Below are 6,245 nucleotides of genomic sequence, written 5' to 3' on the forward strand. Positions count from 1 at the left end.
ACATTGGTCTCATCTCTTCTATCTCCCTCACTTCTTCTAAAAATCTTGGGAGTAGGTTATCCAAGGTAGCACCGCACCCGTTGGACCATAAATCTCTCATTGTTCATGCTCACCCTTATTCTTTCACAAAGTCTTATTCTCCCCCATCGCAACTCTATCATAGATTCTTCTCGTTGTGTTCCATATTCTGTGCTCAACAGGAGGAGGAAATGGCTTCTTCTATTCTTAGGAAAGAGAAAAGGCTAATGGAGAAGCAAGTACTAGGTGGCCGCCACCCCGGGAGAGAGTGATCTTGCTCGCTAGAGATGTGAGGTCAGCTCCACATGAGTGGAGAGAGTTTACCTGAGGAGTATAGCGTCATACCTAGAAACAAGTACACTCCCTTCTCATCCACTTAGGCATCCAAGCCAAGGAGAAAGAAACCCCACATTCCTGAAAAGGTTGGAGCTCAAAATGTCATTTAGTGTTTTAGTTCGGCTTGTGATTGATACACCTAACACTTCCCACACTTGTTGTCTGACTTACAGGATGAAAGAGATGATAATTCAGCAAAGTACTTAGATGTTGCTAAGGGACTAGGAATGTCTAAGTAGGGGGGTATATGATAACACCCTAATTTCGGTCTTTATTTCATGTTATTAGCATGATTTATGTATTTAAAAGGCTTAAAATTGGGTTGTTATCATATATTTACACGAAAATAATGCTTTCAAGTAATTTCTGATTTTTCCCTAATTTTCTGTTAATTATATGAATTTGTAAGGATTTATTGAAGCTCGAAATAATTATTTTTGGATGAAAATGGCACATTAAAAATTTTATTTCGACATTTATCAACATGGGAATGAATCAGGGAATTTTCTAGAATTTTTTACGAATTTTTAGGAATTTTCTGGGATTTATTTCAAGAAGAAATGCAATTATTCTATTAAAAAGGGCATATTTATAAGAGAAAAAAATGTATTTATGCAATTTCTAGACTTTTTGGGGCCTTTTTGCAACGTTTCGTTGCAAAAAGACCCTGAAAACTGCTCTCGGTCGCCATGGCAAGCGTAAAGATCCAATTTAAAATCATTCAGGGTTTATTTGCAATTGCATTATTAATTTTAGAGAAAATCGGAGGAGAGAGAGTGCCGAAAGGACATATATACAAATACCTCTGGGCGGCGTCAGATATCAATAATCTGTTTTATGAAGGGCTTTGTTGAAAAAGCGCGCCGGTGCCTTCCGCCGCGTCGACGTGGCGAAATCATAGCCGTTGGATTAAAATCCAAAGGATATGAGATGTGCACTACACGCAGGAGGTAAGTACACTGCCCGTGCAGCGCATACAACGCGCGTGCATGGGTGGTGACGTGGTGACAGTTTAATGGATATGGTATAAAGAAACGCACCGGTACATGCGTAGCGATGCATATGCAAATCCTGCTTTTCGATTTTCTTTTGTTTATTCTTTTTTCGCAGGTGGGGTACGTGGCGCACTGAGAGAGAGCCCGCCAAAGAAATTTGAAATGCGGCAACCAATAGGCTGCTGATATTTCAGATTTTGGGGTAATTAGTGATGAGCTAACTTCACTAATTAGTGTCGTTGGTTTATCCGAATTAAAACAACAAAAGTTTATAATAACCTTACTAGCGTAGGGAGAGTAAGGGTCGATCCACAGGGAGCAAGGGTATTTTTTCTTAGGAATTTGTGCTTTAGTTATGTATTTTTTAATAATTTTAGAGGTAGGTTTACTACATATGAAGATAAATAACTAATTAAATAAAAATATATAACAAAGAAAAATAAAATATTATTATAATATTATAATAATATTAATAGGCAGAAAATAATTTTTTGGTATTTTTTAGGAATATTTGAAAACTAAAACAAAATAGGAAATGAAACAGTTTGGCGCTTTGGACTTAGTCAAAATTTGGCTAAGTCCGGATGCCAAATGGGGAAGGTGCCTTGGTGGAGGAGAGAGAAACAATGGACTGTACTAAAATCACTCTAGAATGAGTTCTAGAACGAATTTTAGAGCATGGTTGGATGCACTGGAACCTTCTGGATATTGGCTAGATGATCCAAGACTAACCAAAAGACAAAAGACGAATAGAAAATAATGAAAAAGGAGAAATAATAAGGTAACCTCTTTGTCACACCCGCTAAGGTCCAAGGGACTTCTTCTTCTCCTTTCCACCAGCTTCTTCAGCCCTAGATGCTTCCTGCTCAGCCTGGCACTCACTGAGGTGAATGGATCTATGACTCAATTGCACTTAGGCGACCAAACATTACTTTGGATTGAATCACAAGATGAATTTTACAATACGGTGAAGGGGTTTATATAGGGAGAGAGAGCAAAGGAGAGCCATTGGATTTTTAATACAATGGATGGCCAGATCTTCCTTTCAGGTCATGATCCACGTCCATTATGGTCCTCCAATCAGCATTGAGACCTTTGAAATACCCCCTGGATGTTCAAGGCTTCTTTCCTTAATTAGCATTAAAGGTGCTATCTTTAAGTCTCCACCCTTGGATGTTTTGTGGATTGAATGCCTGGATCTTCTTCTCTGGCTTGGATCCACGTCCAAGGTTGTCCTCCAATCACCATTTAAGCCCCTGAAATATTCATAAATAATCATGACTTGACCTTCCCCTTGCCCTCCTTTCTTTGGCCCAACACGACTCTCATAGTGGGCTGATGACTCTCAAATATGTCATCAAATAATTAAACTTTTTAGTTTTCACTCATCAAAATTATAATGTTAATTCATGCTAATATCATGCATATGCATCATTTTATGAAATCACTAACCCCACTTGATCCTTTGAATCAAGTGGAATATATTTAACATTTTATGGTTAGTAAATATTCAGAGACAGGTTAAGAAGATCAAGGAAAGAGACGAGGATCAAGAGGAGCGGGAAAAAATTCAAAGCAGAAATTACGAAAATGCCCCTGGGCATGACTTAAGAGAAACCTATAAATACTCTCTTGAGAGTTTATTTTAGGTTGTCCAGAATTTTCTCTAAGGAAGCTAGGGCTTGGAGAGGAAGGTGTTCTGCAGACCCTCCAGTAGCTGATGAGCCATTGGAGCTGGGAGGAGAGGCAAGCTGAAGAGTACCCGCTCAAGAAGATCGCCGACTCGCCAGACAGGACGTGACACGAAGCCGGAGTGATTGAGCTGGTTTAGCTTCGTATTCTTCTCCCTCTTGGACAACCTCGGTTGGGCTTGAAGCAACATGCAAGGTTCTTCAGCAATCTCCAACCAGAGTTGTTTATGTTTTAGTTAATCCAAAGTTTTTTGTGTTCAATTCATCCTACTTCTTGTTTTCCCTCAAAAAAACTATAGCCCTCTACTGAATTTGCACTAGAATTTCTCACACGCAGCCAGCAATTAAACCGCTAGCGACCCAGGCCTTAGCTTAGGTCGGCAGCGGCTCAAGCTGCTAGCAGCACTGCGTGCGCAACAGTTGCCCGCGCGCAAACGCTGCCTGTAGTAGCATAGTGCGTAGCAAGCCCGCGCGCAGGCGCCACTTGCAGCAGCGGCGCACGCAGGCTCGCCCGCGGCGCCGATTGCAGCGATGGCGCCGCAGCTCGCCCGCGCACGATCGCCACTTGCAGCGCGCGCGCACGCAGCTCGCCGCGCAGCCGCCACTTGCAGCTGCGGCGCACGCAGGCTCGCCCGCGCGCAGGGAAGCCCACGTGCATCAGCTGCCCGCGTGCAGCTGCCGCTTGTAGCAGCATCGCGCGTAGGCACGCCCGCGCGCAGGCACGCCCGTGCGCAGGCACGCCCGCGCGCAACAGCTGCCCGGATTACCTGAATTTAACGGATTACAGAATCCTTTAGAATTCCTTGATGATTTTCATATTTGATGCTCTTCTCAAAATGTTCCTGGAATATCTACAGAGATGTTAAAAATGAAATATTTTCCTCTAAGTCTTAAAGATAAAGCGTTTGCATGGTATCGTAATCTAGGAATCACTTTTAATTCGTGGGAAGAGATGCAAGGAAAATTTCTGCAGAAATTTTACCCTCTATCCAAAATGAATTTTTATCGAAGAGAAATTCACAATTTCCATCCTCATGACAGAGAAGCCTTTAGTGAGTCATGGGAGAGATTCAATGATTTGTTGAGGAAATGTCCTCACCATGGCATTGAGCAATGTCAACTAGCCCAAATATTTTATGAATCTCTCTCTGATTTTATGAAAAACAAAGTAAATCTCGCTACGGGTGGAACGTTTTATACCGCATATGAGGATGAAGTTTTCGATATTTTGGAGAGAGTTGCAGAAACTGACTTTCAGGAGATTGGGGCCAATCAGAATGGGAGAAACCTGCAGCCAAAAAGAGCAGGAGTTCTACAGGTTAACGCCAAGGAGGGAGAGCTACAAGCGGGCCTAAGGGAGACTAACCAGAAATTGGAGGAGCTAACCTCCACCTTGAAGAATGTCTTTTTAGGTAACTGTCCTATCATTAAAGCTAAGATCTGCTCTCTCTGCTTCAGCAGGGAACATGAAGATGGAGCTTGCCAAGCCATGGAAGAAGAGGTGAAGGCCTTCAACCAGCCGCAACAATCGTGGGCAGGTCAAAAGAGGCCAAATTTCCAAAACGGAGAGACCTTCCACCAAGGGAACAAGCCGGCAGCTCAACCTCCGTTCCAGCAGAGACAACCATTCCAGCACAGGCCTCCACAGCAGTACCAGGTTCCATCTCAGAACCAACCTGATTTTTCATCACTTACCCCCGTCATTTCAGATTTGATTGAGAAGCAAAACCAAAAGTTGCGGGCGGAGATGGAGATGAAGATGCAAATGATGATGGAATTTCAAACAAAGCAAGTGCTGGAATCTCAAGAGCAGATGAGGAAGCTATTAGAGAGCTTCAGACCTGCACCACCTGAACACCAAGGTATAACTCCAGAATTCCCGTGCACATCGTATAAACTTCCCACGAAACCATTAGTAAATCCATGCAACTTGCATCATGTGTAGCACTCCATTCACGATGAGACGAATGGAGACAATCCTGAAGTTCTAGCAATCTCAAAATTGAGAAATGCATCATGTCGCCCGCGCGCAGCAGCGCCGCGAGCAGGGTCGCCCGCGCGTAGCAGCGCCGCGAGCAGGGTTGCCCGCGTGCAGCAGCGCCGCGAGCAGGCTCGCCTACGCAGGCGCTCGCGCGTGCACAAACACCCGCTGGGTGTTTGTGAAATTGCCCCAAAGGGCAAAGGCAAATCCTCAGTAAGGAAAGCCTTACTGAAGATTTGCTGCACCGAGACTTTTAAAGAAAGCTGTGTCGTTTGTACCGAAGATCGTCTACCAGAGTTTATACTTGAGTATTGAGATCCAAAAGAACTGATTTGATAGAAAGAATTATTCTGTTGTTTTTTGCCGTCTCCCTGTGGATCGGCCCTCACTCACCCTAAGCTGTGAGGTTATAAATATCATTGTATAAGCTCAATCCTCACACGTATTAACTGCTAAACAACCAGTAAAAAACACCTAAAAAATTGAGTCTATCAGTAGTCTAACCCGATCAATATCTTTCTTGGTTTACGAAATTGAACATCACTCCTCATCGTAGTAGTCTCCTATTGCTCATCAAGGGTTTCTAAACGGACATTCATTTCATATAATTAGCTATGAATTCACTCATCATTTCCCCTGTGACGTAATACAAGCCGTCCGATCCTGGCACTTCCCTCGTATTACATCATATTGGTATCAGAGTCAGTCGTGTTAGCTTTTGCTTAACACGGTCGGTAGCATATCACTCGAGATTTTTATTCAATTTACGCACGCCATATCTCAAAATTCATTTGCATCTATACCACGTCATTTCATTGCATTCATCATTAGTTAAACCCGCATAAACTGTATTAGTAGATCGTTGACCATAGGATGGTTCACACGCGAACCTAGTGTCCGAATGCCAACATAGCTGAACGCGACGAAGATTATCATAATGATCTCATCATAGGGGATCTTCTAACCGATGATCCATTAGGCAAAAAATTTCAGACAGACCATTTGGAAAACGAGGAAGTAGCTTCACCTCCTCCGCCGCCTAGGGAACCCGCTCCACGGGTTTCGGTGCCTCCCGACGAAGCGGGGCCACCTGCATCTCGGACATCCGAAGACCGACATTCCATCACCGCAGCACCTACCCGTAGGCCCTCGGTGAACGAGCACTATAGTGTCCCCCTGACCAGCAAGGTTCCCCAACGTCCCGGCAAGGCCCTAATGCCGGAC

The 6,245-nt window shown here is 43.7% G+C and overlaps 1 pseudogene; it reads right to left on the reverse strand.

The window, feature by feature from the left end:
- Positions 1-4,068: 4,068 nt before the first annotated feature.
- Positions 4,069-4,147, reverse strand: LOC144703973 (small nucleolar RNA R71; annotated as a pseudogene).
- Between the last annotated feature and the right edge of the window lie 2,098 nt (positions 4,148-6,245).

The sequence above is a fragment of the Wolffia australiana genome, chromosome 5 (assembly GCF_029677425.1).
Source record: "Wolffia australiana isolate 7733 chromosome 5, ASM2967742v1".
NCBI lineage: Eukaryota > Viridiplantae > Streptophyta > Magnoliopsida > Alismatales > Araceae > Wolffia > Wolffia australiana.